This window comes from Cherax quadricarinatus, chromosome 1 (genome assembly GCF_038502225.1).
Source record: "Cherax quadricarinatus isolate ZL_2023a chromosome 1, ASM3850222v1, whole genome shotgun sequence".
Taxonomy (NCBI): domain Eukaryota; kingdom Metazoa; phylum Arthropoda; class Malacostraca; order Decapoda; family Parastacidae; genus Cherax; species Cherax quadricarinatus.
The window spans coordinates 88,281,068-88,299,208 of NC_091292.1; the positions used below are offsets into that span (position 1 = coordinate 88,281,068).

Sequence of the window (18,141 nt, forward strand, 5' to 3'; positions counted from 1 at the left end):
CCCAAATATCTGAATACGTTCACCTCCTCCATACTCTCTCCCTCCAATCTGATATTCAATCTTTCATCACCTAATCTTTTTGTTATCCTCATAACCTTACTCTTTCCTGTATTCACCTTTAATTTTCTTCTTTTGCACACCCTACCAAATTCATCCACCAATCTCTGCAACTTCTCTTCAGAATCTCCCAAGAGCACAGTGTCATCAGCAAAGAGCAGCTGTGACAACTCCCACTTTGTGTGTGATTCTTTATCTTTTAACTCCACGCCTCTTGCCAAGACCCTCGCATTTACTTCTCTTACAACCCCATCTATAAATATATTAAACAACCACGGTGACATCACACATCCTTGTCTAAGGCCTACTTTTACTGGGAAAAAATTTCCCTCTTTCCTACATACTCTAACTTGAGCCTCACTATCCTCGTAAAAACTCTTCACTGCTTTCAGTAACCTACCTCCTACACCATACACTTGCAACATCTGCCACATTGCCCCCCTATCCACCCTGTCATACGCCTTTTCCAAATCCATAAATGCCACAAAGACCTCTTTAGCCTTATCTAAATACTGTTCACTTATATGTTTCACTGTAAACACCTGGTCCACACACCCCCTACCTTTCCTAAAGCCTCCTTGTTCATCTGCTATCCTATTCTCCGTCTTACTCTTAATTCTTTCAATTATAACTCTACCATACACTTTACCAGGTACACTCAACAGACTTATCCCCCTATAATTTTTGCACTCTCTTTTATCCCCTTTGCCTTTATACAAAGGAACTATGCATGCTCTCTGCCAATCCCTAGGTACCTTACCCTCTTCCATACATTTATTAAATAATTGCACCAACCACTCCAAAACTATATCCCCACCTGCTTTTAACATTTCTATCTTTATCCCATCAATCCCGGCTGCCTTACCCCCTTTCATTTTACCTACTGCCTCACGAACTTCCCCCACACTCACAACTGGCTCTTCCTCACTCCTACAAGATGTTATTCCTCCTTGCCCTATACACGAAATCACAGCTTCCCTATCTTCATCAACATTTAACAATTCCTCAAAATATTCCTTCCATCTTCCCAATACCTCTACCTCTCCATTTAATAACTCTCCTCTCCTATTTTTAACTGACAAATCCATTTGTTCTCTAGGCTTTCTTAACTTGTTAATCTCACTCCAAAACTTTTTCTTATTTTCAACAAAATTTGTTGATAACATCTCACCCACTCTCTCATTTGCTCTCTTTTTACATTGCTTCACCACTCTCTTAACTTCTCTCTTTTTCTCCATATACTCTTCCCTCCTTGCATCACTTCTACTTTGTAAAAACTTCTCATATGCTAACTTTTTCTCCCTTACTACTCTCTTTACATCATCATTCCACCAATCGCTCCTCTTCCCTCCTGCACCCACTTTCCTGTAACCACAAACTTCTGCTGAACACTCTAACACTACATTTTTAAACCTACCCCATACCTCTTCGACCCCATTGCCTATGCTCTCATTAGCCCATCTATCCTCCAATAGCTGTTTATATCTTACCCTAACTGCCTCCTCTTTTAGTTTATAAACCTTCACCTCTCTCTTCCCTGATGCTTCTATTCTCCTTGTATCCCATCTACCTTTTACTCTCAGTGTAGCTACAACTAGAAAGTGATCTGATATATCTGTGGCCCCTCTATAAACATGTACATCCTGAAGTCTACTCAACAGTCTTTTATCTACCAATACATAATCCAACAAACTACTGTCATTTCGCCCTACATCATATCGTGTATACTTATTTATCCTCTTTTTCTTAAAATATGTATTACCTATAACTAAACCCCTTTCTATACAAAGTTCAATCAAAAGGCTCCCATTATCATTTACACCTGGCACCCCAAACTTACCTACCACACCCTCTCTAAAAGTTTCTCCTACTTTAGCATTCAGGTCCCCTACCACAATTACTCTCTCACTTGGTTCAAAGGCTCCTATACATTCACTTAACATCTCCCAAAATCTCTCTCTCTCCTCTGCATTCCTCTCTTCTCCAGGTGCATACACGCTTATTATGACCCACTTCTCGCATCCAACCTTTACTTTAATCCACATAATTCTTGAATTTACACATTCATATTCTCTTTTCTCCTTCCATAACTGATCATTTAACATTACTGCTACCCCTTCCTTTGCTCTAACTCTCTCAGATACTCCAGATTTAATCCCATTTATTTCCCCCCACTGAAACTCTCCTACCCCCTTCAGCTTTGTTTCGCTTAGGGCCAGGACATCCAACTTCTTTTCATTCATAACATCAGCAATCATCTGTTTCTTGTCATCCGCACTACATCCACGCACATTTAAGCAACCCAGTTTTATAAAGTTTTTCTTCTTCTCTTTTTTAGTAATTGTATACAGGAGAAGGGGTTACTAGCCCATTGCTCCCGGCATTTTAGTCGCCTCATACGACACGCATGGCTTACGGAGGAAAGATTCTTTTCCACTTCCCCATGGACAATAGAAGAAATAAAAAAGAACAAGAGCTATTTAGAAAAAGGAGAAAAACCTAGATGTATGTATATATATATATGCATGTGCGTGTCTGTGAAGTGTGACCAAAGTGTAAGTAGGAGTAGCAAGATATCCCTGTTATCTTAGCGTGTTTATGAGACAGAAAAAGAAACCAGCAATCCTACCATCATGCAAAACAGTTACAGGTTTTGTTTCACAGTCATCTGGCAGGACGGTAGTACTTCCCTGGGTGGTTGCTGTCTACCAACCTACTACCTACTACTATATTTATATTATATATATATATATATATATATATATATATATATATATATATATATATATATATATATATATATATATATGAAGGGAGGTTGTTGAAAAGTCTTGATCCCTTTACACTTGATAAAAAACACATGTGCAACACTTTTGTCCGTGTGTCTTATTCAGCAACTTGTAGATATTGTATACCATGGTTAGTATGACCCTTTACACTTATTAAATTTTCGTAGTGTACTCATCGAACCCCTGATTTTCATTTGATGTTGCACCGCATGCGAGGCTTCACGTTCAGGGATGACGGACAGTTCAAGGGTCTTCAGGTTTCCCCAGTAATTTCGGTGCTTGGCTGAGCCTTCACGGGCAGTGAAGGTTCTGTGGACATTCTCAAGTTCTTCGATTTTGGGGTAGTTTATATATATATATATATATTTTTATATATATATATATATATATATATATATATATATATATATATATATATATATATATATATATATCCTAGGTAGTAGGTTGGTAGACAGCAACCACCCAGGGAGGTACTACCGTCCTGCCAAGTGAGTGTAAAACGAAAGCCTGTAATTGTTTTACATGATGGTAGGATTGCTGGTGTCCATTTTTTTTTTTGTCTCATAAACATGCAAGGTTTCAGGTACGTCTTGCTACTTATACTTACACTTAGGTCACACTACACATACATGTACAAGCATATATATATATATATATATATATATATATATATATATATATATATATATATATATATATATATATATATATATATATATATATATATACCCCTCTGGGCTTTCTTCTATTTTGTTTCTAGTTCTTGTTTTTGTTTATTTCCTCTTATCTCCATGGGGAAGTGGGACAGAATTCTTCCTCCGTAAGCTATGCGTGTTGTTAGAGGCGACTAAAATGCCAGGAGCAAGGGGTTAGTAACCCCTTCTCCTGTATAAATTACTAAATTTAAAAAGAGAAACTTTTGTTTTTCTTTTCGGGCCACCCAGCCTCGGTGGGATACGGCCGGTTTGTTGAATATATATATATATATATATATATATATATATATATATATATATATATATATATATATATATATATATATATATATATATATATATATATATATTCAACAAGTCGGCCGTCTCCCACCGAGGCAGGGTGACCCAAAAAGAAAGAAAATCCCCAAAAAGAAAATAGGTTCATCATCATTCAACACTTTCACCTCACTCACACATAATCACTGTTTTTGGAGATGTGCTCAGAACACAACAGTTTAGAAGTATATACGTATAAAGATACACAACATATCCCTCCAAACTGCCAATATCCCGAACCCCTCCTTTAAATTACAGGCATTATACTTCTCATTTCCAGTACTCAAGTCCGGCTATATAAAATAACCGGTTTCCCTGAATCCCTTCACTAAATATCACCCTGCTCACACTCCAACAGCTCGTCAGGTCCCAAATACCATTCGTCTCCATTCACTCCTATCTTACACATCGGCCGTTTCCCACCAAGGCAGGGTGGCCCGAAAAAGAAAAACTTCCATCATCATTCACTCCATCACTGTCTTGCCAGAGGCGTGCTTACACTACAGTTATAAAACTGCAACATTAACACCCCTCCTTCAGTAGTAGGTTGGTAGACAGCAACCACCCAGGTAGGTACTACCGTTCAACCAGATGAGTGTGAAACACAAGCCTGTAATTGTTTTACATGATGGTAGGATTGCCGGTGTCTTTTTTTTATCTCATAAACATGCAAGACTTCAGGTACGTTTTGCTACTTCTACTTACTTAGTACTAAGGTCACACTACCCATGCATGCACAAGCATATATATACTAACCCCTCTGGGTTTCTTTCCATTTTCTTCCTAGTTCTTGTTATATATTTTTGGTTATCTCCTTGGAGAAGTGGAACAGAATTCTTCCTTCGTAAGCAATGCGTGTCGTAGGAGGCGACTAAATGCCGGGAGGAAGGGGCTAGTAACCCCTTCTACTGTGTAAACCACTAAAAACAAGGAAAAGATATATATATATATATATATATATATATATATATATATATATATATATATATATATATATATATATATATATATATATATATATATATAAGCGACTGTTGGCAGAAAGGTGGGCTAGTGCAAAGATGAGTAGTGGGGGGGTTGAAGAGGGTTGGAATAGTTTTAAAAATGCAGTATTAGAATGTGGGGCAGAAGTTTGTGGTTATAGGAGGGTGGAGGCAGGTGGAAAGAGGAGTGATTGGTGGAATGATGAAGTAAAGGGTGTGATAAAAGAGAAAAAGTTAGCTTATGAGAGGTTTTTACAAAGCAGAAGTGTTATAAGAAAAGTAGAGTATATGGAGAGTAAAAGAAAGGTGAAGAGAGTGGTGAGAGAGTGCAAAAGGAGAGCAGATGATAGAGTGGGAGAGGCACTGTCAAGAAATTTTTATGAAAATAAGAAAAAAATTTGGAGTGAGTTAAACAAGTTAAGAAAGCCTAGGGAAAGTATGGATTTGTCAGTTAAAAACAGAGTAGGGGAGTTAGTAGATGGGGAGAGAGAGGTATTAGGTAGATGGCGAGAATATTTTGAGGAACTTTTAAATGTTGAGGAAGAAAGGGAGGCGGTAATTTCATGCACTGGTCAGGGAGGTATACCATCTTTTAGGAGTGAAGAAGAGCAGAATGTAAGTGTGGGGGAGGTACGCGAGGCATTACGTAGAATGAAAGGGGGTAAAGCAGCTGGAACTGATGGGATCATGACAGAAATGTTAAAAGCACAGGGGATATAGTGTTGGAGTGGTTGGTACTTTTGTTTAATAAATGTATGAAAGAGGGGAAGGTACCTAGGGATTGGCGGAGAGCATGTATAGTCCCTTTATATAAAGGGAAAGGGGAGAAAAGAGATTGTAAAAATTATAGAGGAATAAGTTTATTGAGTATACCAGGAAAAGTGTACGGTAGGGTTATAATTGAAAGAATTAGAGGTAAGACAGAATGTAGGATTGCGGATGAGCAAGGAGGTTTTAGAGTGGGTAGGGGATGTGCAGATCAAGTGTTTACATTGAAGCATATATGTAAACAGTATTTAGATAAAGGTAGGGGAGTTTTTATTGCATTTATGGATTTAGAAAAGGCATATGATAGAGTTAGGGTCTTGGCAAGAGGCGTGGAGTTAAAAGATAAAGAATCACACACAAAGTGGGAGTTGTCACAGCTGCTCTTTGCCGATGACACTGTGCTCTTGGGAGATTCTGAAGAGAAGTTGCAGAGATTGGTGGATGAATTTGGTAGGGTGTGCAAAAGAAGAAAATTAAAGGTGAATACAGGAAAGAGTAAGGTTATGAGGATAACAAAAAGATTAGGTGATGAAAGATTGAATATCAGATTGGAGGGAGAGAGTATGGAGGAGGTGAACGTATTCAGATATTTGGGAGTGGACGTGTCAGCGGATGGGTCTATGAAAGATGAGGTGAATCATAGAATTGATGAGGGAAAAAGAGTGAGTGGTGCACTTAGGAGTCTGTGGAGACAAAGAACTTTGTCCTTGGAGGCAAAGAGGGGAATGTATGAGAGTATAGTTTTACCAACGCTCTTATATGGGTGTGAAGCGTGGGTGATGAATGTTGCAGCGAGGAGAAGGCTGGAGGCAGTGGAGATGTCATGTCTGAGGGCAATGTGTGGTGTGAATATAATGCAGAGAATTCGTAGTTTGGAAGTTAGGAGGAGGTGCGGGATTACCAAAACTGTTGTCCAGAGGGCTGAGGAAGGGTTGTTGAGGTGGTTCGGACATGTAGAGAGAATGGAGCGAAACAGAATGACTTCAAGAGTGTATCAGTCTGTAGTGGAAGGAAGGCGGGGTAGGGGTCGGCCTAGGAAGGGTTGGAGGGAGGGGGTAAAGGAGGTTTTGTGTGCGAGGGGCTTGGACTTCCAGCAGGCATGCGTGAGCGTGTTTGATAGGAGTGAATGGAGACAAATGGTTTTTAATACTTGACGTGCTGTTGGAGTGTGAGCAAAGTAACATTTATGAAGGGATTCAGGGAAACCGGCAGGCCGGACTTGAGTCCTGGAGATGGGAAGTACAGTGCCTGCACTCTGAAGGAGGGGTGTTAATGTTGCAGTTTAAAAACTGTAGTGTAAAGCACCCTTCTGGCAAGACAGTGATGGAGTGAATGATGGTGAAAGTTTTTCTTTTTCGGGCCACCCTGCCTTGGTGGGAATCGGCCGGTGTGATAATAAAAAAAAAAAAAAATAAAAAATATGATAGAGTGGATAGGGGAGCAATGTGGCAGATGTTGCAAGTATATGGAATAGGTGGTAAGTTACTAAATGCTGTAAAGAGTTTTTATGAGGATAGTGAGGCTCAGGTTAGGGTGTGTAGAAGAGAGGGAGACTACTTCCCGGTAAAAGTAGGTCTTAGACAGGGATGTGTAATGTCACCATGGTTGTTTAATATATTTATAGATGGGGATGTAAAAGAAGTAAATGCTAGGGTGTTCGGGAGAGGGGTGGGATTAAATTATGGGGAATCAAATTCAAAATGGGAATTGACACAGTTACTCTTTGCTGATGATACTGTGCTTATGAGAGATTCTAAAGAAAAATTGCGAAGGTTAGTGGATGAGTTTGGGAGTGTGTGTAAAGGTAGAAAGTTGAAAGTGAACATAGAAAAGAGTAAGGTGATGAGGGTATCAAATGATTTATTTAAAGAAAAATTGGATATCAAACTGGGGAGGAGGAGGAGTATGGAAGATGTGAATGTTTTCAGATACTTGGGAGTTGACGTGTCAGCGGATGGATTTATGAAGGATGAGGTTAATCATAGAATTGATGAGGGAAAAAAGGTGAGTGGTGCATTGAGGTATATGTGGAGTCAAAAAACGTTATGTATGGAGGCAAAGAAGGGAATGTATGAAAGTATAGTAGTACCAACACTCTTATATGGATGTGAAGCTTGGGTGGTAAATGCAGCAGCGAGGAGACGGTTGGAGGCAGTGGAGATGTCCTGTCTAAGGGCAATGTGTGGTGTAAATATTATGCAGAAAATTCGGAGTGTGGAAATTAGGAAAAGGTGTGGAGTTAATAAAAGTATTAGTCACAGGGCAGAAGAGGGGTTGTTGAGGTGGTTTGGTCATTTAGAGAGAATGGATCAAAGTAGAATGACATGGAAAGCATATAAATCTATAGGGGAAGGAAGGCGAGGTAGGGGTCGTCCTCGAAAGGGTTGGAGAGAGGGGGTAAAGGAGGTTTTGTGGGCAAGGGGCTTGGACTTTCAGCAAGCGTGCGTGAGCGTGTTAGATAGGAGTGAATGGAGACGAATGGTACTTGGGACCTGACGATCTGTTGGAGTGTGAGCAGGGTAATATTATGATGGAACAGTATATATACACTATGTATTATATTTGTTTTATTATAATTATTATTATTTATTAGGCGTGAAGCCTATCTTGTAAGACAATTAGTCTATGCTAGAAAGAATTTGTGGTATAATATTTGCGTTATTAGTGATACTCGTTTTGTTGATGTGTTGGCACAGGTATTACGTTTTATTCTCCTTAAACTGTTTGAGTCATTCACTCTGAAATCTCGTGGGTGAAGCTCCTAAAAAAATCAGTTATATCAGAGGCTTTAAGTTGGGTCTTCAGGAGTTTTTAATGTGGAAATGTTTGAGTCTTACTTATAACAATGTTTACACAAGTCACACTTGCAGAAACTGTAAAATAATGAGTCGTGAGTTGTAGACAAAGATTCAGAAATATGAATAAACAGAAGACTGGATAGGGAATTGAACCATAGTTGTGACTGATAGCAGGTTTAGCTCTGTGCGGTGTCCATTGTTCTATTGTTTCATTGACAGACGTTCGTTACGACTTATATGGAGTTTTCAGAAATATATTAACAGATTTAAATATTTAAATTTCACTTGACATTTCCAGAGGAATGTAAAGCCTATTACCGTAAAGTAAACACCACTAACAATCAAGTCAGTGACGATTTCCCACTGAAAATAGTTTGACGTTTCTTTGTTTTTAAGACTAAATGAAGCTATTTACTGTTACGTCACCGATTGCAAGCTTGGATATTTGTGGTCAAGGTCACATCCTCAGGTCTTGCCGGTCGGTGCATCCATTGTCACAATTAGATCGTCGTTTGACTTATTGTTATTCAGACCACGTTTCTAAAATTTCGTCACATGAAGTATAACTCAACCAATCAGTGCAGAAGGTAAAATATAGTGTCATCGTTGCATGTCATTTCCTAGTAAATATTGTCTATACTGTTACAGTGGTCTGTTAGCCCTTAGACTTAACGTCGCTTGTGTGTTATTATTCCAGTTGGTATATATATATTTTTTTAATAAGCTTACATATTACATATTAATGTTGTGCCGAATAGGCAGAACTTGCTATCTTGGCTTAAATAGCAACGTTCATCTTGCCATATAGGACAAGTGAAAATTTGTGTATGCAATAATTTCGCCAAAATCATTCTGAACCTTACGAAAAAATATTTCAATATGTTTGTTTAGTATTAAATTATTGAAAACAAATCTAAAATATATTTAGTTGGGTTAGGCTAAAATAAATTGTTCTTGTTATAACAAAGTTAGGTAAGTTTTCTAAGATTCTTTTGGTGCAAAATTAAATTTTTTTACATTAACATTAATGAAAAAAATATATTTTTAAACGTACAAGAGAAAATTTTAGAAAGGACTTAATTTTAAATGAGTTCTTGCTAATTGACCAGTTTTACATATTCGGCATATAGTGTTGGAGTGGTTGGTACTTTTGTTTAATAAATGTATGAAAGAGGGGAAGGTACCTAGGGATTGGAGGAGAGCATGTATAGTCCCTTTATATAAAGGGAAAGGGGACAAAAGAGATTGTAAAAATTATAGAGGAATAAGTTTACTGAGTATACCAGGAAAAGTATATGGTAGAGTTATAATTGAAAGAATTAGAGGTAAGACAGAATGTAGGATTGCGGATGAGCAAGGAGGTTTCAGAGTGGGTAGGGGATGTGTAGATCAAGTGTTTACATTGAAGCATATATGCGAACAGTATTTAGATAAAGGTAGGGAAGTTTTTATTGCATTTATGGATTTAGAAAAGGCATATGATGGAGTGGATAGAGGAGCAATGTGGCAGATGTTGCATGTTTATGGAATAGGTGGTAAGTTACTAAATGCTGTAAAGAGCTTTTATGAGGATAGTGAGGCTCAGGTTAGGGTGTGTAGAAGAGAGGGAGACTACTTCCCGGTAAAAGTAGGTCTTAGACAGGGATGTGTAATGTCACCATGGTTGTTTAATATATTTATAGATGGGGTTGTAAAAGAAGTAAATGCTAGGGTGTTCGGGAGAGGGGTGGGATTAAATTATGGGGAATCAAATTCAAAATGGGAATTGACACAGTTACTTTTTGCTGATGATACTGTGCTTATGGGAGATTCTAAAGAAAAATTGCAAAGGTTAGTGGATGAGTTTGAGAATGTGTGTAAAGGTAGAAAGTTGAAAGTGAACATAGAAAAGAGTAAGGTGATGAGGGTATCAAATGATTTAGATAAAGAAAAATTGGATATCAAATTGGGGAGGAGGAGTATGGAAGAAGTGAATGTTTTCAGATACTTGGGAGTTGACGTGTCGGCGGATGGATTTATGAAGGATGAGGTTAATCATAGAATTGATGAGGGAAAAAAGGTGAGTGGTGCGTTGAGGTATATGTGGAGTCAAAAAACGTTATCTATGGAGGCAAAGAAGGGAATGTATGAAAGTATAGTAGTACCAACACTCTTATATGGATGTGAAGCTTGGGTGGTAAATGCAGCAGCGAGGAGACGGTTGGAGGCAGTGGAGATGTCCTGTCTGAGGGCAATGTGTGGTGTAAATATTATGCAGAAAATTCGGAGTGTGGGAATTAGGAGAAGGTGTGGAGTTAATAAAAGCATTAGTCAGAGGGCAGAAGAGGGGTTGTTGAGGTGGTTTGGTCATTTCGAGAGAATGGATCAAAGTAGAATGACATGGAAAGCATATAAATCTATAGGGGAAGGAAAGAGGGGTAGGGGTCGTCCTCGAAAGGGTTGGAAAGAGGGGGTAAAGGAGGTTTTGTGGGCGAGGGGCTTGGACTTCCAGCAAGCGTGCATGAGCGTGTTAGATAGGAGTGAATGGAGACGAATGATACTTGGGACCTGACGATCTGTTGGAGTGTGAGCAGGGTAATATTTAGTGAAGGGATTCAGGGAAACCGGTTATTTTCTTATAGTCGGACTTGAGTCCTGGAAATGGGAAGTACAATGCCTGCACTTTAAAGGAGGGGTTTGGGATATTGGCAGTTTGGAGGGATATGTTGTGTATCTTTATATGTGTATGCTTCTAGACTGTTGTATTCTGAGCACCTCTGCAAAAGCAGTGATAATGTGTGAGTGTGGTGAAAGTGTTGAATGATGATGAAAGTATTTTCTTTTTGGGGATTTTCTTTCTTTTTTGGGTCACCCTGCCTCGGTGGGAGACGACCAACTTGTTGAAAAATATATATATATATATATATATATATATATATATATATATATATATATATATATATATATATATATATATATATATATATACATACATATATATTATATATATATGGGATTAAAGTATTCCTGTCTATCGTGTGTCAATAGGCTTTAAACCCAATTATCTTTTTTTATGGACTATTATAATCATGATTATTATTAGAAGACGCCAAACCCGTTGGGATCATGGGAGATATCCAAAGTTGACCCGAGGAAGGGGAGGATAGTTTCATGTAATATTGCCCTTGAAGGGCAAGATAACACTAGTGTCTGCCTGAAGCCGGAACACACAGTTCTTCTCTGGTGATTACAAGATAACTTGCATGAGTTTCGACAATTTAAAAAAAAAAAAAGGAAATAAGACTCGTTGAGAGCCATAGAGTTAATGCAAAAAATGTGTGGTGGGTGTGGGTGGTAAAGAAATGGTTGGTGGTAAAATTCTTCGGAGGACAGAAGTGTGTGGTTTCATTGATTAGAAAATACTATAGAGGATCGAAAAGTGTGGTCACATCTTAAAAAAAGAAAGTGCTGCTGGGGTCGTATCATGGAGAAAATGTTGTAGGAGACCGAGGTGTGTAATGGGCCAGTGGACAACCCTCTCAGGGGCATGCAAAGAAGCTTCCAAACATAGAGAAGATGCTTTGCCAAGACTTTTGACTGGAAACCTTTTAAACTGTCGATTTGGTATCAGGCGGCAGAGTCGACAACCCGCGTTGTCGCCTTCAGGCAGCTAGACAATAAAGGTGGTGTCCAGACATACTGGGGAATAAAAAGTTGGTTAAATACGAGTAACAACGAGTAATAATAATTGAACAACGTTCAGTCAGTAAGATAAGTTATGGAATAATGCGTGTAGCGGTTAGAAGATTAACTATGTGATTAATAAAACATTTTTTTTATAATTATTGTTCTTCAGCATCGATGTCTCAGTTACTTCATATTTCTTCATCAGGCTCAGTTACACTGCTAAATTATGTTACATGAAGTTTTTTTCCTACTTGCCTTTTTTTCCTACTTGCCTTTTACAGTTTTACTGTAACAAGTTTATACATTGTTATATATTTATACAGTTGCATTAAACATATTATTTTTATAGACATATATCATTAGTAAATTATATAGAATAAGGGTATGACGACTCAAGAACAGTCAAACTGTCACTTCCTCCAGTTAAGAGTCCTCTTTAATATTTAATATCAGAGCGTGTTCAATATATTAATTTTGTTCAGAGAAGTAAGACTTGTAAATTCTGTGGTAAGTAAATAAAAGTTTACAAATGACAATGAGAGTACTGTATAGATGAGAATATCAGAACAGAACCAAGGCCGTCTGGGAGATGTACAAGTGTCTTGTTTTTATGTGGAGCTTTAAGTTCGCGAACAACCCTGGTAGAGAACTTCTGACTGGGGCATTGAGCTCTAGTCACTATTCCTCATAATGGTAGTAAATGGCACTAGCAGTGGGAAGTTACGACAGTGAGAGAAAAGGAAGCATCAGTTGAAGGAGTGCCATGCGTGAAGGGAGGAAGGGTTGTCACCAAGGGAGGGAGAATTGGTCACTAAGGGAGAGACGGGAGTTAGTTTATCACTAAGAGGGAGACGGAGGTTCGTTAGTTACTAAGGGAGAAAAGTGTTACAAATGGACGGAGAGAGATTTCACTAAGGTAAAGAGGGAAGGGAGGGATCAAAGGTGGCAAGGTGGGAAAGGTTACTAAGGAAAGAGAAAGAAGGAAGGAGAGGTCACGGAGGGAGGAGGGAATGAAGGAGGGTCAGCAAGGGAGAGAGGGAGTTAAGGAGGGTCAGTGAGGGAGAGAGGGAGTGAAGGAGGGTCAGTGAGGGAGGAAGGGGATGTTGATCTAAGTGGGGGTGCCGGGCGCAAAGTGCCCAGCTTGAGTCGTGTAGTAAGCTAGTTGCCACTGGCAGGGAGGGAGAGAGGCTCTCTAGGAACTGGTTTCTTGACTGGGACGTCTAGCCAGTGTTCTGAGGCAGGAATCATCAAAAGTCTTTCACTATTGGAAGAGTGACACGCGTGTTGATATATACACATGACCAATGTGACAGCATTGGCCTACGCAAACAAGTGAAGTATTAGGTACAAGTAGTTGTAAGATTCGCAAGGACAGTGTCACTAGTTGCGCAATATTCACTTAATGTAGTTAGTGGAGGTAGTGTGTGCGCGCGCGTTTGTGTGTGTGTGCACTGTGCGTTACTGCTGCACTAGTGATGTCCCGTGTGTGAAAGAAGTTATTATATACTGGTGGTGAAGTTATGCAGCTTACACGGGCATGTTGCATATAGCGTGCGATGTGATAAGAGGATCTCATGTTTAGTGGAATATCATCCAGGATATCCTCAAGAGGTATGTACTTGATGTCAGGTCTATGTATTCAACGTTTAGTTTTCTTACCAAATTCATTAAACTGGGTAATACTGTACGTAACTTATCCGAATTCATCGCATCAGCGCATCTTAATGTAATTGAAATTTAACATTCACGTTATCAGTAGTAAAGAAGTGTAAACACGATTAGACGCTACATCTCTAGTACAGATGAAGAATTGAAAAATCTGCTCCTGAATGGTCATATGGAGCGCAATCAAACCGGTGAGAATACAGTAATTGTCAACCAGCAACAGCCTTCACCAGTCGGGGGAGGGGGAGGGGGAGCCCTGCAAGCTGGCTGGTGGGCAATCCTACACTCAATCCCCAGAATTTCGACTATCTTGAATTTTGACTGAATTTCCTTCCTCCATGGAAGTGATTTGGACGGGATTTTCCTGGTAGGATCTTGTCTGGTGCAGCGTTACCAAGAAGTGCATGTGGCTCCACTTGTTTGGGAAAGTGACTCTCGGCAGTAAACGCTTGCATATAATTTGGTCTGATAACACACAGTGGCTGCGGAATTAGTGGAACGCTGTGGCGCAGTGAAGGTGTGTCACAATCACCCAGGAGCTGCCACCCAAAATTTCTCGTCAAATTTATAACCAGGCATCTCATCGTCCTGCCCCAAATTCTTCGTTTAAATAAAACCCTCTCTCTGTCCTGGGTGCTGGAATTAACACCATATTTGTTAGTTTTTATTTAGTCTCGTACATAATTTGACACCTTTGCATTGATTTTATATACCAAATTGTATAAGATACCCAATGTGACTTAATTCCATTGAGTGCTACTAAGCTTATATTTCATGTATTGAAATATATATACCAGTATTATATAGCTGCGTATTACAGTAGCAGAGTTGATAATGAAAACGGAAAAATTAGGAAACAACGACCGCCGGTAACTGCTACATTTCTTGAGAACAGCTTCCCTCAAGGGAGGTTCCTCGGTGTCGCCGGGGGGGGGGGCTCTTCATCCAAGGAACTGGATCTTACTTTACCCCTCAAGGAAGGTTCCTTGACGCTGGTGAGGGGCTCTTGATCTAGGGAATTGGATCTGTGGTCCGGTTCCCTGAATTGAGCCTGAATACTTTCCGTCCCCCCACATGCCCTGTATAATCCTACGGATTTAGCTCTCCCCCATAAGTATAGTGATCAAGAGGAGCTATAATAATAGTGTATAAACCTTTGTAACAAATACCAACAAGTTGGTTTAGAAAAACACGTAAATAAACACTAGGACATATTTATTAGAGAACGTTTCGGTCCTGGGACCTTGATCACGTCTAAAGCTGATTTTTGACATATTTGACATCTCATTCCGGTTTGGGCGATGTGTTATAACCGTTTATTTTGTCCTGACTTGTTAAAATGGGTTGCTGTGGGGGCGCACAGGTCGCTCCTGTAATGTGCCTAAAGCCAGAATCTGGGCTTTAGTGGTCATCTTTTTAATCGAATACTATGACATTAGTTTTTAAGAGCATTTTCGTTGGTCAGAATATGGTGAGACAATTGTGTTTTGAGTTATGGAAGGCGGTAAAATAGGTGCTTCCTAAAGGTAAGGTCAAATTTATTTCTACAAATAATGGTTTAGAGTTGGTACAGAAAATGTGACATCGACGGTCTTGAAAAAACATCTATGTACTTGTAACATATAAGTACATTGTGAAATTTTCGCAAGAACAATGTGTTAGGCGTTTTAGTTCCATAACCTTTAACCTTTCTGAAGTGGTGAGCGAATACAAATACGGATAACTAATCTAAATTTCAGTATAACAGGATAGGATATACAATCAACAAAGTCCCAAAGAATGCACAGCTTCTCAAACAAAACTTAGTGTATAATAAAATACATATCTAATTCGATAGCTATACCTGGAATCATAGAAAAATGTTATGTAGAAATATTTGCCCATTGCTTTCAAAAGTACTCAAGTCGGCATTGCATACATTCTGAGAGGTGTATATGTCTTAATGTATATAAACAGATCAGAGGTGTATGTACAGTGATGGTATACACTAAAGGGTGTATCTATCACTGCGCATGAAGTGTTAAAACTACTATAATCACCGTTTTAATGATTACAGTATAATTAAGATGAACGCAAAAACGAACACAACAGTAGGCGTATAGGACCATGCTTGGCAGGTCTCGCATCCACTCGTATACTCGTCCAACCTATATTTCAGGTCACCCTAGGTCAGGTGACCCTAGGTCAGCCTAGTTGATCAGGCCCTGATCCATCGGGAGGCCTGGTCGTGGACCGGGCCGCGGGGGCGTTGATCCCCGGAATAACCTCCAGGTAACCTCCAGGTAACCCAAGTTCTTGCCTCCAGGACGTTACTCGGGAATATTTTCAACTTATATAACTGCGACTCTGTTGCCAAACCAGTACTTCCGTATTTGGAGTCAAATTAAGTTGTAATAAACAACTGTCAATGAATAAACAAATACACAAATAACCCGCACATAGGAGTGAGGAGCTTATGACGATGTTTCGGTCCAACTTAGACCATTTACAAGCCTATGCACAGTGGCATGTACATTCATTACTTTCATACTGTGCTCCCTCTGTCAATAAAAGTGTTCTTATTTCTCTCTCCGTGCCCTCCACATTTGTGACCCCTCATTTCTTTAAATCGGAAATTTCCACTCTTCGTTAATTCGTTCTCTCGTCTTGGCTACCCTTCCGATTTCCTAAACTCTGCCTTATCACGTGCTAAACGGACTTCATTCTCTCCCAAATTCTCTACTACTGTGAAATCTCCTGTTCTCTGCCTTCCCTATATTTCCAGTCTTTCTAATCTCAACAACTCTCTCTCCGTTCTTTACTTACTTTTCACCAAACTAACACCCTTCGCAGAAATATAGTTTGTATCTCTTCCCGCTATAGATTCCCCTGGTGTCTACTCTGTTTCATGTTCTTGTCTTCCCCAATACTTTGGAGAGAATGACCGCTCTCCTACAGACAAACTCAAAGAACACATGTGTTAGGCTTGCCGGCACCAATAATGCTCTTTTCTGTCATGGTAGAGATCAGTCATCCTATTGACCGGTCCTCTGCTAAAACTTTCTACTCTATTTTGAGCTTTCACAGTCGCCGTCTTGTTGAAGCATTCCTTATACACAACTTTCCTTGGTTTAGTCTGACACGTAAGCAAACACTATAACATATTTATTAGAAAACGTTTCGGTCCTGGGACCTTGATCACTTCTAACATACAGAGGTGTGTGTATAATGTTCGCCAAGACCATAGTCCTGGCACGGGTCCCAATCTTGCGATGACCCGTCTCTGGCTCCCGATGGAGAAAGGTTTCCACAATGATGCGACGCATGCCGCTCAAGCGCCCCTCTGGTCAGTTCAACTGGTGCATCTCATAAGCGACGCCATATGTAACTATGGACACTAGCGAGGAGGAGGATATGTCATTATCACAGGTAACAGCTTGTCTGGTTCGTTGACCCCATGGTACACTAGTGTGGCCGCAGTCATCTCTGGGTCCTCTTCGGGAGGGAATATCACCCCTAGTTGCCTGCGGAGTGTCTCAGTAGCTTCGCACTCTAGAAGATAGTGTGTTAGGGGCCGCTGGACAACGTGCTGACAGTACTGGCACATCTCCTCCTCAGCCTTGTCTACCATCATCTTGGCTGTGGGAAAGCCCAAACGAAGCCGATGGATGGCGGTACACTGCGCTCTGGACCAGCTTCTATCATATGGAGGGGGTTCTCCCTGAGTCGCTGCTCGGTACCACTGTTGAGATGGGGTATCACCTAAGACCTCCCCCATAAGTTTCGTGGCTCTGGCAGCCACCAGTTTGGTCTGTCGTAGGCTGATTGGGACAGTAATCCCAACATGTGGATAGTCTGTTGCTGCCTTGGCTGCATCATCTGCCGCCTCATTTCCCCGGATGCCAGCATGGCTGGGGATCCAGTTCAATGTCGATCTATTGCCCTGAACTTCTAAGGCTGTAACATACAGAGGTGGAAAGACATTATATATATAGGCGGAGAGTGAGATGTGACGCACGTGACCTGAGGAATGTCATAAGAACATAAGAATGAAGGAACACTGTAGAAGGCCTACTGGCCCATGCGAGGCAGGTCCTTATCAAAACAACCTCTACCTATGATGAGGACGGGTAGACGATGAAATCATGTGACTCCTGTGTTGTTGGGTTGGTGCTGCTTAAGTATCATGTATGCCAATGTTTTTGAAATTTTGTAGTTTCCAGTGTTGCGTTCTATAGTGTCGGTGACGGCGATTAGTGAGGCTTCTAGGCACCGTCGGCGTCTGAGGTCTGGTTCGGTGAGAACGAGTTGTGCCTCATTCCAGTTCATCAAATGCCCCGTGGAGTCTCTGTGGAGGACACAGGCGTACCTTACATTGTCTCTATTAGAGGCATTTCGA

The 18,141-nt window shown here is 40.1% G+C and overlaps 1 protein-coding gene across 3 annotated transcripts in view; it reads left to right on the plus strand.

Annotated features, from left to right (window-relative positions):
• Positions 1 to 18,141, plus strand: part of LOC128685958 (uncharacterized) — a 374,632-nt gene that overhangs the window by 65,999 nt on the left and 290,492 nt on the right. For 2 of the 3 annotated variants that reach the window (XM_070083473.1, XM_070083467.1), the window contains exon 1: positions 13,245 to 13,709. The exons of the other annotated variant lie outside the window; for it this stretch is intronic. The gene's annotated coding sequence lies outside the window, so the exon portion shown is untranslated. Of the gene's footprint in view, positions 1 to 13,244; positions 13,710 to 18,141 lie in introns of those variants that run through there. 3 annotated transcript variants of the gene reach the window in all.